This window comes from Dasypus novemcinctus, chromosome 29 (genome assembly GCF_030445035.2).
Source record: "Dasypus novemcinctus isolate mDasNov1 chromosome 29, mDasNov1.1.hap2, whole genome shotgun sequence".
Classification (NCBI taxonomy): Eukaryota; Metazoa; Chordata; class Mammalia; order Cingulata; family Dasypodidae; genus Dasypus; species Dasypus novemcinctus.
In genome coordinates this window covers 38,464,859-38,486,736 of record NC_080701.1, presented here as the reverse complement: position 1 = coordinate 38,486,736, position 21,878 = coordinate 38,464,859, and the positions used below count along the sequence as shown (strand labels likewise).

The window sequence follows — 21,878 nt, the reverse complement described above, 5'->3', positions numbered from 1 at the left end:
GGAGATTGCAGTAGCAATAAGTGAATCTAGAAGCAACATACATGCCATAAAACCAATATTTTTCAGTTATTGTTTAAAATTAATGAGATATTCACATCAAAGATCTTTAAATAATATCAGGAAAGTACTTATGAATCAGTATCTATGGTTTAATGCAAATTGAAAAGCACTACTGAACAGCATTATTCCAGGGTGTCACCCTCTTCCATTATATCCTAGTTTCAATGTTTAGCCACCTCTAAATGAAAACTCCCTAGAGCAAAAGCTTTGTCTATTTTCTAGCAATCCCCACTGTTTGTTACATTTCCAGACTCATATAGATAAGATAAAATATATTGGCTTAATTCACTTTATTATATTATCTGTAAAATACCTTTGGGAAATAAACATGACTTTAAGAGTCTCACTCAAATGAGTAAATATCTGATTAATTCAACCTCACTTTTAGTTGAACAACTTTTCCCCCATACTAAAAATAACTGTTGACCAGTTGTTGACAATATATAGATGTAGATTATTTAACTAATTTTGCAAACAAGTCTGGAAACCATAAGAAAGAATACAAATGGTCATGAAAGTACAATTAGGGGAAGAAAAAGTATAAAGGAGCCAATTTCTCTAAGGATTAATTATGGGAAAGTTTCTGCGCATATAATGACAGTATAGTCCTCCCAAGAGTTTAATGAGATCATAATAGCAAAGATGTTTCTTCATTTTGACTCAACACATTCTCATATATACAAATGAAGGCAACATTTTTAGAGGTTTAAACTTGAGTCCTGGACCTCAAATGCAATTTGACTCTTCAGATGAGTTAACTGGTTAAATAAGTGAGCTGATTAAAAGTCCAGTAAGTTGTTTCCCTCTAACATGGAAAAAGGACAAGCTTGGATGTGCATGTATGGGTCTACTTGTGTGTGTTTATGTGTCTATTTTGTGTGTGCATGATTATGTGTGTGAACACATATCTATATGCAAGAGATCAACTTAATTATTAACACTTTTTGGTAGACTATAATCGAGTACATATTTAATTCCTTACTGAATACTTAGAAGCAACATGAATTTTGGTGTCTTTCAAATCTGTGGTCCAAATTAGAAATCAGTTTAGTTTCAGGAAGCAGCAATTAGTACTCACTAAAACATATAGATTTTATTTCTACCGTACTTCATTCAGTACCTACTCTGACTTTGCATCCTTTTCATTTGGAAGTACCATTGCTAGCATTATTTCCCTCTACCAGTATATATATTCTCTTGAATGTTATTCTCTTATTGAATTTGTTTCTCTTATTAAATTACAAAATTTACCTAAAATCTCATCTAGAATCATTACCATGCCCTTGACTAGGATGGCCTACAAAAGGCATACATGGGGGCTCTCGCCATACAAGATGGTTGTGTATGTGTAAGATGCTCCAAAATGCTGTTACCCCACAGAACATTTGGTGAAACTACAAAATTCAATATAACCACCTTTCTCAGAATTCCAAAAAAATTGTTCAACTGTTGCAGTAACTGAATGAGTGCCAAATCAAGAAAATGCAGCATTTAAATATAATAGAAGCTTGTAGTGGTCTTACTGGAACCTCCCCCAACCCATCCCTTGCCATGCTCTCCTCCCATTATAATTCCTTGGCCCTGTTCCAGAGGGAGCAGAGTGATACCTATGCACTGTATGTCAGGGCCAATCTGATACAGATAGGGGTGTTACCCTAAAAATCTGAAGTAGGAAAATTTTCTCTGGTTCACTGTAATGCAGGAGGTCAAATTTCAGAAGGGTAACAGAATACTTTGACATTAAAAAAAAAAAAAAAAACAACACACATGGGAGGCCAGCAGCAGTCATGCCATTTATTACCACAGATCCTGATGAAGTTTGGTTGGGCAGTTACCATACTGCTTAGCAGGGAAACAAAAATTATATAGGGCTCAACAGCAGTACTGGTGGGCCCAACTGATACACAGAACAGTGAAGCAATGCACATAGCTCAGTAAACGATTAACAACTCATACAATGTAATGAGCTTTACCGGGGGAACCAGGGTGCTCCCTGGAACACCATGTACATAGTTTTAAGCAATTAATACATTTACAATATACAGGCTCTGATATTTATCTGGTATCAGCTTTTCCTCTCAAGTAGCGGGGTGGGCCACTGGCCAGTTTGGCCATCCCCTCCTGCTTCTATACTTCGGGGTCATGGAAAGCACATCCTATCTTATCCAGGCCCTACACTCACCATCCCAGAACTTGTCCTGCAAGCAGAAGCATCTTATGAAAAACAAGTCAAAGCAGCCTGGAGCAAAGAATTAAGCTGTTTTAAGTCATAAAATTGGGTGCTCAGGAAGGTGAGAAAGTCCATTTCATAAGGATTAGAGGGGTTTTTGAATTCCTGTAAATGTGGGGATTTCTTAGGTCACTGGAAAGTACAATATCAGGACAAGAGGCAAGCTCAGAAAACACAAAGTGGACTCTGCAATTCACAGTTTTATCATGATGATTTCTTTGATAGGAGGTCTAAACTACAAAGGAAGGCAGTTGCCAAAAGAAAAGTAATTCGTAAAACTTTGAAAGTTTTTTTTTTTCATTTTTAAAGAATTTTAGTTACCACCTGCCCTCAAGGAAATCTCTGTCATATCACAACCTGGATACAAACTTAAGGAGTAGATATCTCAGGGACTAAATCCCAGTGATAATACATTAAAATAGTAAAATGTGCATTTGTGGCACAAAAGATTACAAGACAAACAAACAGCAAATGATGCCTGATCAAAAAGAAGGGGATAAAAATCCATTTAAAGATTATTTTTTAAAAAAGAATTTCAACATACTGAAGGAGATAAATGAAAAATGAAACTAAAGAATATCAGGAAAAAAATGAACAATATGAGAATCTTAATACAAGATAGAAATATTAAAAAAGAAAGTAAACAGAAACATAAATACTGGAGTTGTAAACCACAATAACTGAAATGAAAATCCCCTAGTTGGTTTCACAATACTCTTGAAACTGGGAGAATAAAGATTAGTAAACTCAAATACAAGATAAATGAAAAGTTTCAGAATGAGGAGCAGAAAGATAAATAAAAAGTGATCAGAAACACTGAGACCTGTGGGAAAACATCAAGCATGCCAATATACAGATTTTGTTAGCCAACAAAGATGAGTAAAGAATGAAATGGGCAGAAGGAATAATCAAATAAATAATGGCAAAATCCCCCAAATTTAGTGAAAGATATGAATACATACATTTTAGGATCCCAAAGAAATAAAGACAGGATAAACTAAAAAAGAACCATACCCAGGCATATACGTAGCCAAACTGTTGCATGTCTGTGAAAAGGGGATTGTGATGAAAGCTGCAAGAAAGAAGCACATGTTATTTACAAGGGAATTTCAATTTGATTTCTCATCAGAAATCATGGCAGCAAGAAGGCAATGGAATGAAATATTTTAAGTTATGAAAGAAAATAATTTCCAACCCATTACTTTATAAAACCTGCAGCTGCCTTTCTAGCAGGGAGATATTAAGACATTACCACATAAACAAAAGCTGAGGTACTTCATTACCAATAAACCTTCCCTAAACACAATACTGAAGGGAGCTCTTCAAACTGAAAAGAAAGACACTAGCCAGTGGATCAAAGGCATAAAGAAATAAAGACCTCTGGTGAAAGTAACAATATAGGTAATTATAAATAGCAGTACTATTGTATTGGATATTTTTGCAAAGTCCACTTTTTAACTTTTTTCAAGTTCTACAAATTAAATGCATAAAAAATGATAAATTTATGGGTTTGAGCATACAGTCTATAAAGGAAATGTGAATGCAATTAATACAAGTATACATGTAAAAATGGTTAAAATGGGAAATGTTGCATTATAAATGCAACCACAATAAAAAATTCCCATCACAAAAATTCCTCTGCTTACTCACTCAGCCCACAATGACTCCTGATAGAATCACATAGTAAGTGGACTTTGGGAATTGCCTTCTTCCACTAATATGGTTTTGATATTAGTCCCATGTTGTTTCATATGATAGTTTATTTGTTCATTTTTTATTGTGAATAGAATTCCATTATATGGATACTCTGCAAATTGTTAATCCTTTCACCAATGAATAGTCATTTGAGTTGTTTCCACATAGTGACTATTTTCAATACAGTTGCTAGGAACTCCTGGGTCAGGTATTTATGTAGATGTGTGTTTTAATTTCCCAATACTCTAATTTGCTGAGTTGCATGATAAGTGTGCATTCAGTATTTTGCATTTCATCCAACGTGTGAGATTTCCAATGGCTCTGCAGGTACTCAAATCCTTAGAGTTAATACTTTCTTTTAATTAAACGTTCTGTTAAGCATGTAGTGGTATCTCCATGTGCTTTACTTTGTTTAGATTTTATTCTCTTTATTTTTAAAGAAGTTTTAGGTTACATAAATGTGACATCAAGAATACAGGGGATTCTCATATACCCCAATGCCTCCACCTCCCACACTTTTCCCTATTAACAACATCTTTCTCCAGTGTGGCACATTTGTCACAATTGATGAACACATACTGAAACATTGCTACTAACCATGGTCTCTAGTTTACATTATGGTTTACACTTCGCACTGACAATTGTATAATGACTTGTATCCATCATTGTAATATCATGCAGAACAATGCCAATGTCCCCCAAATGCCCCATGTTCCACTTACTCTTCCCAACTTGGTTGGTTTGACTGAGGCAGTTCAAGTTTTAGCAAAGAATGCCAAATGTCTTCTCTGTGATAAAAACAAAACAAAACAAAAACATTTTTCAATATTGCCTGTGTAATGGTGGCAGAAAAGTATTAGACCAATATGGTGATCCATAACACAGGGGCTGACATTCTTAGTAATGCCAAACTCAAACTACCACAAACATATAGTTTTTGTCACTATAATTGATTTTCCCTATTCAACTTATATTGATAATTATGATTAGTAGTTCATAATAATGGATCACGTATTGTGCCATCATGGAATTATTTGATCTAACTCTGAAAATTAAATGCATTATAAATGTGAATATTGCTTGTCCATCTTCAACTTTGCTTGTAAATTAACTGTTGTGTTAATCAGGCTATTAACACAACTTCCTCCAACCCACACTCAGAGGCCAGGAGAACCAGACACCAGTTAGTGGTAGTGGGTGGTGGGGTGATGTCAACTCACATGAGACCTCTGTCTGAAGTGAGCAGCCTGTCTTTTATGCCCTGAGTGAATCAGTCCAAGTCTATAATCACTTGGGCCTCTGTGTCCGTGTGGAATGGAAGCATGACCATCTAGTTCTGCCATACTCACAGTGATATTGTGAGATTCAAGGGAGAAAAGGAATGTGGCTAAGCATGCCTGTGACTTCAAAAGGGAAATCTCTGGACTGACAATATGATAGCCAAGCCCTGAGCCCCAACAGAGTTCAGCTCCTACAATCTGATTTATTGGACTCACCTCACTCAGCTAAGATGGAGTTGAAGAAGGACAACCACCACACCATGGAGTCTAGAGGGCCTACAACTGAAAGCAAGAGGATTGCATCCAATATCCATGTGGAATCTGAGCCTCCTCTTGACATAGAGGTGCAACGGACACAACCAATCCAAGGTCCACAGAGAAAAGGTGGCATTGGAGTGGGAAAAGTGGACATGGTGGCTGACGGGTATGGGGAATGACAGGAAGAGATGAGAGGTGGAGGCGCCTTTGGGACTTAGAGTTGCCCTGGATGGTGCTTCAGGGGCAATCACCGGACATTGTAAATCCTCCCAGGGCCCACTGGATGGAATGTGGGAGAGTATGGGCCATGATGTGGACCACTGACCATGGGGTGCAGAGATGCCCAGAGATGCACTTACCAGGTGCAATGGATGTGTCATGATGATGGGAGTGAGGGTTGCTGGAGGGGGAATTGGGGGGGTGGGGGTGGTAGGGTTGAATGGGACCTCATATTTTTTTAATGTAATATTTTTACAAAATCAATAAAAATAAAAATAAAAAAAGAATAATAAAAAATTATTTACTTTGTATTCAAAGGTTACTTCTGACAGACAAAAAAAAAAAAAAAAGGGAAAGCCCAATAGCCACATCATCTGTGCTGCTAGTGTGCAACACTAAGGCCTCTGGACTCCCAATGAGAATGGTCAGGTCTTTGTCCTCAAGTCACAAATGAACAAACAGGCTCAGGGAGGCCAGTTCACTTGCACAAGTTCAGGCAGGAGGCAGCAGGCATGTAATGGCAGCAGATTTCCACCTGCGCACTTGGTCCAGGTGTCCAAGACCCCAGGGCCAATAGCTGAAGGACAGAGAGTCTTATCACACCATTAATCCCAGCAGGAGGGAATCTCCAATTTTGCTACCCTGGAGATGAACCTCAAAAGAGCCCAGAAGAAGCAGCAGCAACAACAGAGGGTGAGTGTGCCTGAGGCCAGGAGTGTCAGGGCATGGTGGCCCCCAAACCAGCATGGGGGCCCTCCTCAAACCCATCCTTCTTGTACCACTAAGCCTGGAAAGCCTCTTTTCATTGTCCCCTCCCCTGGAACCTTTAGGGCAGTGAGCTGTGGGAATCGTGGGGGACTAGTTGCAGCCAGTCAGAGCAAGAGCCTAGAAGAGCTGAATTAGGTGGATTGAATGGCAGAGGGGGATAAACTTGGTGATTTTAGAAAAGACAGTGCCAGGAGGTAACTGCAAGGGAGTTTGGCATCCTTAGAAACTGGGAGGGTAACAGGGGTGACAGCTAAGTGTCCATGGTCCTAGAAGCCTGAGACTGAGGAGAATTCAGGGAGGCATCTTGAGAACACCTGAGAGCCTATGCTCATTTCCACCCTACCCAATGCCACAGGGTGATGTACCCTGCCTGGGGATATTTCTCACCCAATTTTTTGTGGTGGTCTATGCCATGCATGAGTATCTGGAAGTAAGTGAGACTAGGGACAGGGGCAGGATGGGAAAGGGTCCCTGTGGCTTGGGAGGTGAGACCACTCCCTGAGCCCTGAGCTCTCACCAGTGGGCATACCACACCTCCTGAGAACCTCACAGCCTCCCTGGGAGAGGGGGTGCCATACCTTCTTACGGATGAGTAAAAGGAGGCTGGTCCAAGAGGCCATTTCTCAATTGTGAACAGAGGCTGGGACTGGAAAGTTTCTCTGTCTCCATCCCATTCCCCATTCCTGGTGCCCAGAAGTCTGCCGAGGTCCATCCCTGGTCTGGACTGCCCTGTGCATGTTGAAACCCACAGTCGTTCAGTGTGACAGGGGCTCAGGGGTGGCGATGGGCATGGCAATGGATGGAGGCCCCTTTATGATGGATGTGAACTTTGCCTTGCAGGGGAGGATGGTCAATTTTGACAAAAAGGAGGAACGTGAGCAGCTGTGGCCATCACTGTGGGGGTAGGGCTGGGGTAGGGTGGGAGATGGAAAACAGAGACCCTCCTGGGCAGGACACCCCTGGGCTGCATGCAACTTCCTCTTAGATTGATGCTGAGAGTTTGGGGAGAAAACAGAGGGCTGACTTCCCTCTGGAGGGAAGGGGTTATACTTGGGATGAAGAACATATTCCTGGAGGATGAGCTGTGTGAACTCAGCCCTGAGGGCAGGTAAAGCCTGGAAGGGTGTGGAGGGGTAGGGAAACCCACAGGAGGAAACCCAGACACTGGAACTTGTCTCACCCAGCAAGCCTATCAAGGCCTCCATAGTGACTCTTCCTTCCCTCTGGCCCCAGGAATACTAGATGGTTGTTGAACTCCAGCAGCTCCAGACAGGCTGCTGCTTTGACTCCCTCATGTCCAATGAGCAATTTTGGGCCTGGTTTGGGGCCATGGAGCAGCTCAGTGAGAATGACAAGTGGGGTCAGAACTGGATATGGCTACTGTAGGGGTGGGATCGCCCTGTTGTTAGGGCACCCAAATGCCAACTCCTGTGTGGACATTGGGAGGAAGACCTGAATTGTGGCTCCTGGAGACCTCACAGCTGCCACATTGTCCTGTAGCTACCACCTGTCCCATGAGCTGGAGTCTCCATCCCAGTCGGCCAGTAAAAGCTTCAAGGACAAACACCACCTGTAAGGCATCAAGCCTTGGAGTGAAGAGTGAATTCCCATCCAGGACGGGTAAGTGTGGCCCGGCTGAGGACTCAGGAAAGCCTCAGGCTAAGCATGGGTTTAGGGAACCTAACAGTTTAGCCCTCCACTCCCAATCAAGCTTGTGACTGGGGCAAGTCAAATCTCTGGGCCTGTTTCCTCTTCTTTGAAATGGGATGATGCTGCATGATCTCTAAGACAGTTGGAGCTCACTGGCTCCTTTTGATGAACTGAGCACTTAGCATGGTGTGGTAGTAGCAAAGGATTTGTTGCATCCTGGGGGAGGCCCCCAAGGTAAGCCGACCATCCTTCCAGCAGCCTGGCTCCAGACACTGAGTCTGGTGATAGTAACACCTCCCACTCCAGTGTCCAGCTCCAGTGTGATCCTGACTTCAGCAGCGGGGATGCAGCTGACTCACCTCACAAATATGTGGCCTGCTCATCAAGCTCCAGGTCCAGGAAATCCACCTGGACCATGTCCAGAGTCCCAAGATGGCCAGGAAATGAAAGTGCCTACCCACCTCTTCTCAGGTTCCCCCTCACCTTCATGTTCCATCTCCTGTGCCAGCTTGACCCTCTCCAATTCCACAAAGGGATCAAGGATCGCTGATACCTACAGTACTTTAAGAACTTCCTGGAGCTTCTCACATAGCCCTGAGTTGCCCTATGGCTCAAGCCTTCTGCTGATCTAGCTGTCACCCAGTTGGAGCAGTTGACCTCTGCATCACATCAGCATCTGGAGGAACATCCTCTTCCTCCTCCTCCATCAAACCCAAGGCAACCTGGACCAGCCACAAGTGCCATGACACACAGCCATGCTATAAACAGCATATGGGCAACTGCTGCATCATCTGTGTCAGCCAGCTTGAGAACAATTACAAGTACAAGAACATCCTGGTGTGCCAGGCATGCTGCTGTCCCTTGGGCCCCTCAGTGGTTCAGGCTGTAGACACATAAGGAATGACATGTTTCCTCTTTTCCATCCTGGATCAGTCTTTCTAGTGGGCCAGGAAGGACAGATGGACACCTCCAGAGGCAGGAAAAGCATGTGTTCAATGGTGGTGAGGGCTCAGGAGGGTAGATATTGGGGCAGAGGCTTGCATACTGAATGAGAAAGGTCTGGGAAGGCAGTCCCAAAGAGGAGGAGGGAAGGGACACCCAGGACTGAAGAAGAGCCTGGAGGTGAGGCTGAGGGAGCAGGGGTCAAGAGGAAGAGTTGAGGACAGAGAGGTGTTGGGAGCTGGGTCACATCAGGCCCTGTGAGCTGCTGGATGAAGCTTGACTTTCTTATGGGGAGAGACGAAAGTCACTGGAGGGTCACAGAAGAATAGGGACAGCAGGTGAGCTTTGGCCTCAAAGTGGAGGTTGGGCCAGTGTGTGGAGACACCAACCAATGAGGGGCTGATTCCATGACACAGAAGGGAGGACAGGGTCAGCCCCAGGATGGTGGCCATCAAGGTATGAACAGGAACCAGATCCTGGATGGGATGTGCAGATGGAGCCACTGAAGCTCCCACTGCAAAGAGGCTGCCCCAGCTGCCATGTTATACAACCCCCCTGGGCTACACTTCTCTTGTGGCAAGGAACAGGTATGGTTTTACTAAACTCTCACTTGTTTGACCCTTGACCTGAGCCCTGCCTATAGCTGGGCCCTTGTGGTCAAGGCAACTATGGTGTGGACCTTGCTGACCATAGCTGCATCCTGGATTTCAGGGCAGTCCTGTTGTACTGTAGGTTGTTGTCCAGTCCCTCCTCCTCTCTTACAACTGAGCTTGGGACAGATGTTGTGTGCTCTGCCCTGGGGTTTCACTGCTACCTGGAGGTGTACTGGAGGAGCAGGGTTAGGGCAGGGGCACTCCTTGAGGGCAATCCTTCTCCCATGATTGGGAGGCTGGAGGTGACAGAGAGGCCCAGATTTCACTCCTCAGTCCCCACCCTCTGCTGCATGGTCACCCTTTGTACCCAGGGCCCTGGGAGTCCATAGCAGTCATGCAGGCTGAGGACCCAGGGGCAGGGTTCAGTCTACAGGGCAGGGGTTTGAACCCACACTGGGAAACAATGTCAAGGCAGAGGTATAGGTTCTTGTAGGAAATGGTGTGAGGAATGTTTGAAAAAACCTACCTCACTCTGTGGCAGTGTCCCTGGGGAAGCAAGAGAAGACAGTGAGGCCCCTTTAGACCCAGCCCTGACCAGGGTTTGTTCCATAGGGTCTCTGGCAGCAGCATTCTGGGGGAGTACCCTGAGGGCCTGTTCCTTGATCCACCACAGATGACTGACCAAGAAAGGGCTCCAGCCATGATCCACAAGGCCATGGAAGAACACAACCTGGATGAGGACAAGGGAACCTTTGGTTAGATCACTTAATTAGATCACTTTAGGACCTTTGCTTCAACTACCTCAGTGAGATGTGACCCAGGTTTGGTCTCCACCCTCTTGCTGGGGTCTTACATAAACAAAGAACTGGAAACTGAAGCACAGAAAAATATGGGCATGATTTTTACACTGCCATGTTAAAGAGGACTCCATGACAAGCTATAGCTGAAAGAGAGGCCAAGAGAAACCCCTGGAGGCTGAGTGAAATGTCAGAGGCTGGAATCAGTGGAGCAGGCCGAACCTGAGGAAAAGCTACAACCTTGCTTTGCCATGTGGCGGGAGCCCAGGCAGATGACCCTTGATGCAAAAGCATCTCTGATGATATCTTGATTTGCACATTTTAACAGCTTTGGAACTGTAAGCTTTTATCCTAGTAAATACACATTATAAATGCACAGACTTTTGGTGTTTCTTATTGGCAGCCTTGGCATACTAAAATAAAAGTATTCCTAACAAACTGTAAATGAGAAATAAAACTCATGAGATTTCTGTTTTCTATGTTTCTGTGTTTTTATTTCTGACTCATGCCTGGAAAATTTTAAACTGAGGCACTAAAGTCTTTGCATTTGTCTGTATATTTGAGATATGAGATTTTCCTTCCTCTGGATGGTAATACCAAATTATTTTTTGTCTTTATTTTTTGACATTACATTCAAATAATATGAGGCCCCACCATAACCCCCCAACCCCACTCACCCCACTCCTCCCCCCATAACAACAATCTCCTCCATCATCATGAGACATTCATTGCATTTGGTGAATACATCGCTGAAGACCACTGCACCTCATGGTCAATGGTCCACATCATAGCCCACACTCTCTCACATTCCACCCAGTGGGCCATGGGAGGACATACAATGTCCAGTAACTGTCTCCGCAGCACCACCCAGGACAATTCCAAGTCCCAAACACGCCCCCACATCTCATCTCTTCCTCCCACTCCCTACCCCCAGCAGCCACCATGCCCACTTTCTCCACACCAATGTCACATTTTCTTCGATTACTAATCACAATAGTTCATGAATAGAATATCAGTAAGTCCACTCTAATCCATATTCTATTCCTCCATCCTGTGGACCTTGGATTGGTTGTGTCCATTCCACATCTATATCAAGAGGGGGACTAGACTCCACATGGATGCTGGATGTGATCCTCCTGCTTTCAGTTGTAGGCACTCTTGGCTCCCTGGTATGGTGGTTGACCTTCTTCAACTCCATGTTAGCTGAGTTGGGTAAGCCCAATAAACCAGAGTGTAGGAGCTGAAGTCTGTTGAGGCTCAGAGCCTGGCTATCATATGGTCAGTCCAGAGATTCAGATCCTCTGGGTATGTATTAAACGCCAGCACCAACTACATTTCCGGTAAAAGTAACAGGAAAGGCTTGTGCACAAAGATCACATCTGAGTCCAGCTCCATCACACAGAAACACGAACTCCAATGAGGGGCCAACTGACATGGCACTGAACTCCCTCCGCCATGACCATAGAACCTGTGGGTCCCTGTAGCCCTCAGGAGAACCAATACCTGGGGTTGTATCTACTTTATTCATCTCTGGGACTCTGCTGAGGTGTGCATAAGGGCAACCCATCTGATAACCTCCCAGCTCTTTTTGGAGACTCATAGCCATATAAACTCATTTGTCCTTTCCATTTTCCCCTTTGATTCAGGTAAAAAAGCATTTTTAACTCCTGGTATTATATGTAGATTGAGATATTCTGCTGATCTGAGTTGACCCTTTTATTCAAGGTCATTTTCTAGTTGCATCATCAGCTGGTACTTGGTAGTAATCCCTCAGTGCTAGGGAGGCTCATCCCCAGGAGTCATGCCCCACGCTGGGGGGGAAGGCAACGCATTTACATGCTGAGTTTGGCTTTGAGACTGGCCACATTTGAGCAACATGGAGGCTCTCAGGAGGTAACTCTTAGGCACCCTGCAGCTCTAGGCCTTGTTCTTATTTCAGGTGCACAGGCTCACAAGCACAGTCATCAATATCAAGGGCTCATTGTTGGACCTTCCTTCTTTTTTGGTCTTTGCCATTGCACTTGGGGGATTGTTGCTGTTCCTTTAGGGACTGTGATAGAGCTCCCCTGGCTAAGAACTCAGCATGCCCTCAGTTGTTTTTAATTGTATCCACTATGAAAATATCCACACATTTTTATGTACCCTTGATATATGCCCTGTAGAACTCCCTGCCAATCATGTGTCCCCTGTCAATAACATCCCACACCAGTATACCACACCTGCCATTGTTGAACCTCTGTGATCCAAAACTTCCTGAAAAGTGAAGCCCAATATATTGCCAGGTTCCATGAATAGTAAAATGGAATACAGCGAGGAGATTAAAGGTTAGATATAGAATATATATTAATTTGGAAAAAATTAAAGTAAAAATAAATTGAGGTATCAAAAAATTTAAACATGCAAAAGCTTTCTTTTTGATATTTTGCCTTCCATCACTGCAATAAGTGTTGCCCTGTATGCAAATTGGCAAGGCAACTACTTCCGTCTTTTACTCAGTGTCTACGTCCTATCTTTTTCTTTTCTTTTTTCTGATTATTAAGCTTATCTTCACAAGAGTTTTAGATCACAGTAATTTATATATACAAGATATAGTACTCCCACATATCGAACATAAAACCTTTTCTCTTCCACAGCAATAATCTTTTAACATATTCATACTATATTTACTGAAACTGATGTACAGATATTGAGACAATAGCTTTCAAACAAGGTAACATTTGTGTTTACATTGTGGTTTAAATTTTAGACTATACGATTTTCTAAATTTTTAGTTATCTTATGTTTTACATTATGATTTACATTTTAGCCTATCAACCCCTCTATATTTTTTTGCTATAATTTTACATGTTTTATATCCATCCTTGCGTTCTCTTGTGGAACACTTCTATTGCCCACACAGTTACATTGGTTCCATCTATTCAATACCTCTTTCTCCCTCCCCTAAGGGCCCACAGTGACAGTCAATCTTCACTGCTTGAAGGGCCAAGTTCAGAGATACTTGCAACAGTGTTGAGGGCTTGACATGCTGAACTGCCCTAATGCACTGGGAGCCACCATTTCTCTCGAGAGATACAATTCCCTCTATTTGAGAGCATCAGTCCTCCCCAGGATGTGGGTATACCTTCACTCTCATTATATGGGTCTCTATCCAATGATATAACCCACTATGGCAAAATGAGCATTCACATATTCCCTAGGAGCCTGTCCTGCATCAGATTATTCCCTTTAAGCATCTTAAACAAGTAACCTTCCTTATTATATTTTGAAAAAGTTTTCTCAGCATTATACTCTTAACCAAATACCTGACAATCTCCTATATTCATATGTTCCCCCACCCTCCCCCCAATTTCTTGGGCAATATTACCCATTCTCCCATCCCTAGCCCCCCTCAAGCCCGCAAAGCCCCACCCAAATGTAACCATATGCCCTCATTTTATCCCTTCCTTGTATAAATACTAACCTCCAGCTTATCATAGATTTCACCCATGTAGGTGTCACCTTACATCCTTTCTCTACCCCCAATTTCCTTTAAGCCTATCATCCAGTCTAGCTCTCTGAGGCAGCTTGGTTTACTTATTTCATGTTATTGGTGTCATGTAGTACTTGTCCTTCAATGCCTGGGTTGCTTCACTCAACAAAAGGTTCTCAAGATTCATCCATGTTATCATGTGTGTTTGTAGTGTATTCATTCTTAAAGCTGAGTAGTATTCCATTGTATGTATATACCACATTTTATTTATCCATTCATCTGTTGATGGGCATTTGGGTCGATTCCAACTTTTGGCAATAGTGAACAATGCTGCTATGAACATTGGTGTGCATATATCAGTTTGTGTCCTTGTTTTCAGTTCTACTGGGTATATACCCAGCAGTGGAATTGCTGGGTCATATGACAAATCTATGGTTAGATTTTTGAGAAACTGCCAAACTGTCCTCCAGAATGACTGGATCCTTCTGCATTCCCACCAGCAGTGGATGAGTGTTCCCATTCCTCCACATCCTCTCCAGCATTTGTAGTCTTGTTTTTTTCATAGCTGCCAATCTTATGGGAGTAAGATGGCATCTCATTGTAGTTTTGATTTGCATTTCCCTGATAGCTAGAGATTTGGAGCACTTTTTCATGTGCTTTTTACCCATTTGTATTTCTCCTTTGGAGAAGTGTCTGTTTAAATCTTTTTCCCATTTTTTAAATGGGTTGTTAGTATTTTTATTTTCAAGATATAGGAGTTCTATATATATGCAGGTTATAAGTCTACTATCAAATATATGGTTACCAAATATTTTCTCCCATTGTGTAGGCTCTCTTTTCACTTTCTTGACAAACTCCTTTGAGGTGCAGAAGGCTTTAATTTTGAGGAAGTCCCATTTATCTATTTGTTTTTTTGCTGCACGTGCTTTTGGTGTGAAGTTCATGAAGCCACTTCCTATTACAGGGTCTTGAAAATGCTTCCCTACACTGCTTTCCAAAGTCTTTATGGTCTTGTGTAGGGTGGCACCGTGTGGGAGCGCGGCGACAGCAAGGGTCAGCTTGTCTCCAGGCGCCGGTGCGAGTCGGACCCGGGTGGCAGGAACGGGCGTTAAGGCCCTCTGCTTGGGGTTCGGGCGTACTGCCCGCCCCTCTGCCCAGCTGCACCCGCTTCCCCCTCGGTGGCCTAACCCCGCCTCTCCCCCGAGGGCCACCGCCGCGCCATGACAGCCCCGCCTCGCTACCGCCGAGAACCCTGGCTACCCCGTCTTCTGCCCGCAACCAGTGATGCACCCCTGCATGAACCTATCAGCCGTCTGCCACCCCCCCGGCCACGCCCCCTGCCCCTCCCCCATCTTCACCCTATATTAACTGCTGTACTTCCTGAATACATCAGACTTGCGCACGGATCCTGGCCTCCTCGGTAGTCTTCTTCCTACCGCACGTCATCCGCACCTTGCCGGCCCTGGAGCGCCTTCTCGGAAGGCCCCTCCGTGTGTTGCAGCCCTCCGCCCGAGCCCACACCACCCCTGCAGCGGCCCTCCGGGTGAGCCCACACTGCGACAGTCTTGGCTCTTATATTTAGGTCTTTGATCCATCTTGAGTTGATTTTTTATAAGGTGTGAGATGGTAATCCTCTTTCATTCACATATTCACATATTCATTCACATATGGATATCCAGTTCTCCAGGCACCATTTGTTGAATAGGACATTCTCTCCCGGTTGAGAGGGTGTGGTGGCTTTATCAAATATTATATGACTATATATATATGAGCATCTATATCAGAACTCTCAATTGGGTTCCATTGGTCTGTGTGTCTCTCCTTGTGCCAATACCATGTTGTTTTCACTACTGTAGCTTTGTATTATATTTTGAAGTCAGATAGTGTGCTTCCTCCAATTTCGTTTTTCTTTTTCAATATGTCTTTGGATATTCAGGGCCTCTTTCCTTTCTAAATAATTTTTTTTCTTCTTTTCTTTTTTCAGGGGAGAGCACCAACATAGTCCCCCACTACCACAAATTATGCAGTCGAGTTTCCCACATTTGGGGAAATTGAAGGGGTCAGCACATCCAGAGTGCAATGGATAAGCCTTGCCCTGGGAAAACCACCTTCATGATCATGGTATCTCCCCTGCCAGGTAAGTATCCAAATAAATTTCATAGCTAGTTTTTCTAGTTCCTTAAAGAAAGCTGTGTTGATTTTTATTGGGATTGCACTGAATGTGTAGATCAGTTTGGTAGGATAGACATCTTACTAATATTTACTCTTCCTACCCATGAACAGGGAATATTCTTCCATTATTTTGGGTCTTCTTTGACTAGCTTGAACAGTCTTGTGTAGTTCTCTGTGTATAAGTTTTTTACATTTTTAGTTAAATTTATTCCTAGGTATTTGATTTTTTTATTTACTATTTTAAATGGTATTTGTTTCTTGATTTCCTCCTGAGCTTGTTCATTACTGGTGTACAGAAATGCTACTGATTTTTGTGCATTTACCTTATAACCAACGACTTTACTAAACTCATTTATGAGTTCTAGAAACTTTGTTGTAGACCTCTTAGGGTTTTCTGTATATAGGATCATGTCATCTGCAAATAATGAAATTTTGACTTCTTCCTTTCCAGTTTGAATGCCTTTTATATCTGGTTCTTGCCTCAGTGCTCGAGCAAGTACTTCTAAGACAATGTTAAATAGAAGAGGTGAGAGTGGGCATCCTTGTCTTTTTCCTGATTTTAGAGGGAAGGATTTTAGGATTTCCCCATTGTAAATAATGTTGGCTGTGGGTTTTTCATATATAGTCTTTATCATGTTCAGAAAATTTCCTTGTATTCCAATCTTTTGCAGTGTTTTTATCAAGAAAGGGTGCTGTATTTTGTCAAATGCTTTTTCTGCATCTATAGATATAATCATGTGATTTTTTTTCCTTCAATCTGTTTATATGGTGTATTATATTGATTGATTTTCTTATGTTGAACCATCCTTGCATACCCGGAATGAATCCCACTTGGTCATGCTGTATAATTCGTTTAATGTGTTGTTGAATATGGTTAGCAAATATTTTGTTGAGGATTTTTGCATCTAGGTTCATTAGAGAAATTGGTCTGTAATTTTCCTTTCTTGTGTCTTTGTTTGGCTTTGGTACTAGGCTAATGGTGGCATCATAGAATGAGTTAGGTAATGTTCCTTCAGTTTTGATTTTTTGGAAGAGTTTCAGCAGGACTGGTGTTAGTTCTTTCTGGAATTTTTTGTAGAATTCACCTGTGAAACCATCAGGCCCTGGGCTCTTCTTAGTTGGGAGGTTTTTAATGACTGATTCTATCTATTTACTTGTGATTGGTTTGTTGAGATTATCAATTTCATCTTTCCTCAATATAGGCTGCATATGTGTTTCTAGGAATTTGTCCATTTCCTCTGAATTGTCATTTTGTTGGACTATAGTTTTTCAAAGTATCCTCTTATTATAGTCTTAATTTCTGTGGGGTCAGTGGTGATATCTCCTTTCTCATTTCTTATTTTGTGTATTTGCATCTTCTCTCTTTTTTTCTTTGTTAGTCTAAGGGTTTTTCAATTGTATTCATCTTCTCAAAGAACCAGCTCTTGGTTTTGTTTATCTTTTCAAGTGCTTTCTTATTTTCTATTTCATTTAGTTCTGCTCTTATCTTTGTTATTTCTTTCTTTCTTCTTCCTGTGGGGTTAGTTTGCTGCCTTTTTAGTAATTCCTCCAAATGTGCAATTTTTGCTCTTTCTTCTTTTTTGATGTATGAATTTATGGCCATAAATTTCACTCTCAGTACTGCTTTTCCTGCATCCCATAAGTTTTGGTATGTTATGTTATCATTTTCATTAGTTTCAAGGTAGTTATTAATTTCTTTTGAGATTTCCTCTTTGACTCACTGTTTTTCTAAGAATGTGCTGTTTAATATCCATATCTTGGTGTGAAATCTGGCCCTCTGGCCCTTGCAGATTTCCAGTTTCACTCCACTCTGGTCAGAGATATTATTTCGTATGATTTCAATCTTTCTGAATTCATTGAGCCTTTCTTTGTGGCCTAGCATATGGTCTATCTTGGAGAATGATCCATGTGCACTTGAGAAAAATGTATATCCTGCTGTATTCAGGTGTAATGATCTGTATATGTCTATTAGATCCAGCTCCTCTAATATACTGTTCAAAATTTTTGTTTCTTTATTGATTCTCTTTCGAGATGTTCTGTCCAAAGTTGATAGTGGTGTATTAAAGTCTCCCACTATAATTGTAGAGGTATCTATTCTTTCACTTAGTTTTTCCAGTGTTTGCGTCACGTATCTGGAGATGCCCTTGTTAGAAGCATAAATATTTATGATTGTTCATTCTTCTTGAAAGATTGTCCCTTTCATTAATATGTAGTATCCTTTTTGCCTCTCATAAATGTTTTGCATTTAAAATCTATTTTGTCTGATATTAATATAGCCACTCCTGCCTTTTTTTTTTTTTTTTTTGGTTATTGTTTGGTTGTAAGATTGTTTTCCAGCCATTCACTTTCAACCTCCATGAATCTCTGGGTCTAAGATATGTTTCTTGTAGACAGCATATAGATGGGTCATATTTCCTTATCCAATGTCCCAGTCTGAATCTTTTGATAGGTGAGTTTAATCCATTGACATTCAGTGTTATTACTTTCAAGGAATTATTTATGTTAGCCACATTTTGTTTGGACTTGTGTTTGTCATATTTTGTGTTTTTTTCCTTTTCTTTTTGTCTTTTTTGTTTCTCCTACACTCTTCTCCAACTCTGCCTCTCCTGTTTTTTTTTACTTTCTTCCTGCAGAACCCCTTTAGTATTTCTTGAAGGGCATGGTTCTTTTTGGCGTACTCTTTTAATTTCCGTTTATCTGTGAATATTTTGAACTCTCCATCATTTTTGAATGCTAGTTTAGCTGGGTAGAGTATTCTTGGTTGAAAATTCTTTTCTTTTAGTACCTTGACCATATCATACCACTGCCTTCTTGCCTCCATGGTTTCAGATGAGAAATTAGCAATTAATCTTATGGAGCCTCGCATGCATGTGATGGTTCTCTTTTCTCTTGCTGCTTTTAGAATTTTCTCTTTGTCTTGAGCATTGGGTAATTTGACATGTATATGTCTTGGGGTGGGTTTCTTGGGATTTATGGTGTTTGCAGTGCATTGTCCTTTCTGGACATGTACATCCATCTCTCTCAGTAGATTTGGGAATTTTTCAGCCATTATTTCCTCCAACACCCCTTCTGTCCCCTTTCCCTTCTCTTCTCCTTCTGGGATGCCTATAATATGTTTGTTTGTGCATTTTGCATTGTCATTCAGATCCCTAAGTCCTAGCTGGATTTTTTTCTATCTTTTCATCGATCAGTTCTACTATGTGTTTGATTTCAGATGTACTGTCTTCCACATTGCTAATTCTCTCCTCTGCCTCTTTTAATCTGCTGCTATTTACTGAGAGTGTATTTTTGATTTCTTGAACTGTGGTGTTCATCACCATCATATGTTATCTTTTTGCGTATGTATGCAATTACCTCTCCAAGTGTTTTCTTCATATTGTTAATCTCTGCCTTTACTTCATTAAGTTGGTCTCTAATATATGTTTTGAGACCTTTAATTACTTGTCCAATGTTCTGCTCCCCTTCCTGGTTTTTAGCCATGTTTTTAGCCATGTTTTCCTGGTTATTGGTTTGTTTTGTAGTTATTTGTTGCTGTCTGGTCATTTTTTCTTGATGGGTTTAATCAGTTATTTAGGTTCTTTGTCTAGTCCTGGGGATTAATTAGTTGTTGTTCATGCATAAGTGTTATGTCTTCTCTTTGTCACTTTGTTCATCTTACTCTATTTTCTTGTTGCTAGCTAAGTTGACTTTGAAGGAAAATATTAGGGCCAGGAAAAGCAAAATGAGTAAGAAAAGAAAATGTATAAAGTAGTATTGGTAATAAATGTTAAAAGAGCAACAATGTGAGATCTGGGAGAATGGATATTAGACTCATGTAAGTTGTGTAGAGTTATATCAGTAAGTAGAGTACCTATAATGAGACATTCAACTGAATATGGGGAGGAATATAGTATGAATTAAAAAGCCAGTGTTTTCATGACAGAGGGAAAGAGAAAATAAAGACAATAATATCAAGAGTGGATAAAAGACAGAAAACAGAACAATGGTATTAGAAATAAAAAGTCAGACAATTTGGGGGCCAAAGAAAGGGAGGTGTGATGTAAGAGAAACAGTAGATGATGGAGGATAGAAAGATGTGGGGGAAAGGGGATAGTGTAGGTGACCATAATCAATACACGCAGAAAAGAGGAAATGGAGGATGAAGATACACAGCAAGTGTGAAGCACTCCCTGCCGCTCCTCTCACAAGAATCTCCTCTGTCACTGTCCCACTAAATCGATGTCCAGACACCTCCTGCCCTGCAAGCACCCGAAACAGCCCAGTCCAGCAGGACTCCAACCCTACTCAGCCACTTCCTTGCAGGAGAGATTATGAGGTGCACTCACTCAGATGTCATCTTGCCCCGCCTCTCTGATAATACCAAATTAACTTCTAAAACCCCTAACTTCTAATATTTCCATATTTTAAAAAAGTGTGTAAAACTATACCAAATCTAAAAACAAATCAAATTAACATAATTCAGATAATCATTTCACAAATTGGATTATTAGCTTAGTAAAAAAAAATCAGCTGTCTTCTGTAATTTTACGTATAATATAAGCATAAATTTTTGGTGGAGTTGTTCTTAAATTTATGTAGGTTCACTGATCAAATAAGCTAACATTATATATATGAGTTCTTTAATATGATAAAAAATGTAAATCTATTTTTACACAAATTGAGTTATTATTCTGGCAAACTTTTTTTTTTTTTGAGTGATTGTGTTTTGTAAGCTATTGGTCTGAAGACATTTTCCAAGATATTTTCAGTAATTTAAATATGTAATGTATCCAGGATGTGTTTTGTTAAGGGAAAAGAGAAGTTTTGTCCTAAAGTAAAATGACTGGTTGTTGCAGATTGAGAGCAAAGTGTAAGACAAAATCTGTATAGTATACAAACTTGTAGAAGATTTGTTCAAAAGGAATTTTATTTGTCATGGTCATTGTTGATTAAGATTTGATAGGCTTATGAGATTTTTAAGAGTTCTTATCAGAAAGTGTCCCAATACAATATTAGAATTTGTTTTTATCTTTGTTAAAATAATGGTTTTCTTGGTTTGTTAGCCTGCTAAGAGGTTCAAAATGGTTACCTTAACCTCCTGAGTAATCTGTCTAGAAGGCAAATATTCTGAATCTAAACAGAATAATTCTCTGTGTTTTATATTGGCTATATAAAAATTAACTGGTTTAGAAACCATACCTTCTCACTTTTAAGAGAACTCGGTCTTTGAACCTTTGTTCACTGTGGCAGTTAGTGAGACCTGCCTGGGACCTGCATAAGCATAACCTCTGCAATGACATTGGAAATGCACTTTGAAATCTCTTAGCAATAAAACTCTTTTGTATTTAATGTTTTCCATTTTTGGTCAAGGTCTTTTTCCAAATACCTGACTGTTGACTCCTGGTAATCCATTGGTGCCTAGGAGGCTCATCCCTGGAGTCATGTCTCACATTGTGGGAATGGTAGTGGGTCCAGGCACTATAGGCAAGGCATATAACCTCATGAAATCAACAACCCTTAGCAAGTCCTATTTTGGGATATATGATAATCTGTTTCCACAATATAACAAAGTTAGAATCATTTATATTTCCTTACTCATGATCCCTCTATCTCTTTTACTGAATCTATATTTATCACTATCCCCATTAAAGGTCTGTGTCAGGGACTTAAATCTTCAGTCTGCTCATGTGTTGTTTAAGCAGAGTTGTGGCCAACACCTACTCTTCAGTTCCCTGGACTTGCCCAGAGCAACTAAGAAAATGATGG

At 41.2% G+C, this 21,878-nt stretch overlaps 1 long non-coding RNA gene and 1 other non-coding gene across 2 annotated transcripts in view; both read right to left on the bottom strand.

The window, feature by feature from the left end:
• The window catches only part of LOC131276571 (uncharacterized), a 99,287-nt gene that overhangs the window by 52,091 nt on the left and 25,318 nt on the right, over positions 1-21,878 (bottom strand). Inside the window, exon 2 of the long non-coding RNA XR_011647768.1 lies at positions 10,222-10,425. This is a non-coding gene — a long non-coding RNA (uncharacterized lncRNA). The remainder of the gene's footprint in view (positions 1-10,221; positions 10,426-21,878) is intronic.
• Positions 15,943-16,106, bottom strand: LOC111762449 (U1 spliceosomal RNA). Its single transcript, XR_002795557.1, has one exon. It is a non-coding gene; the product is annotated as a U1 spliceosomal RNA (small nuclear RNA).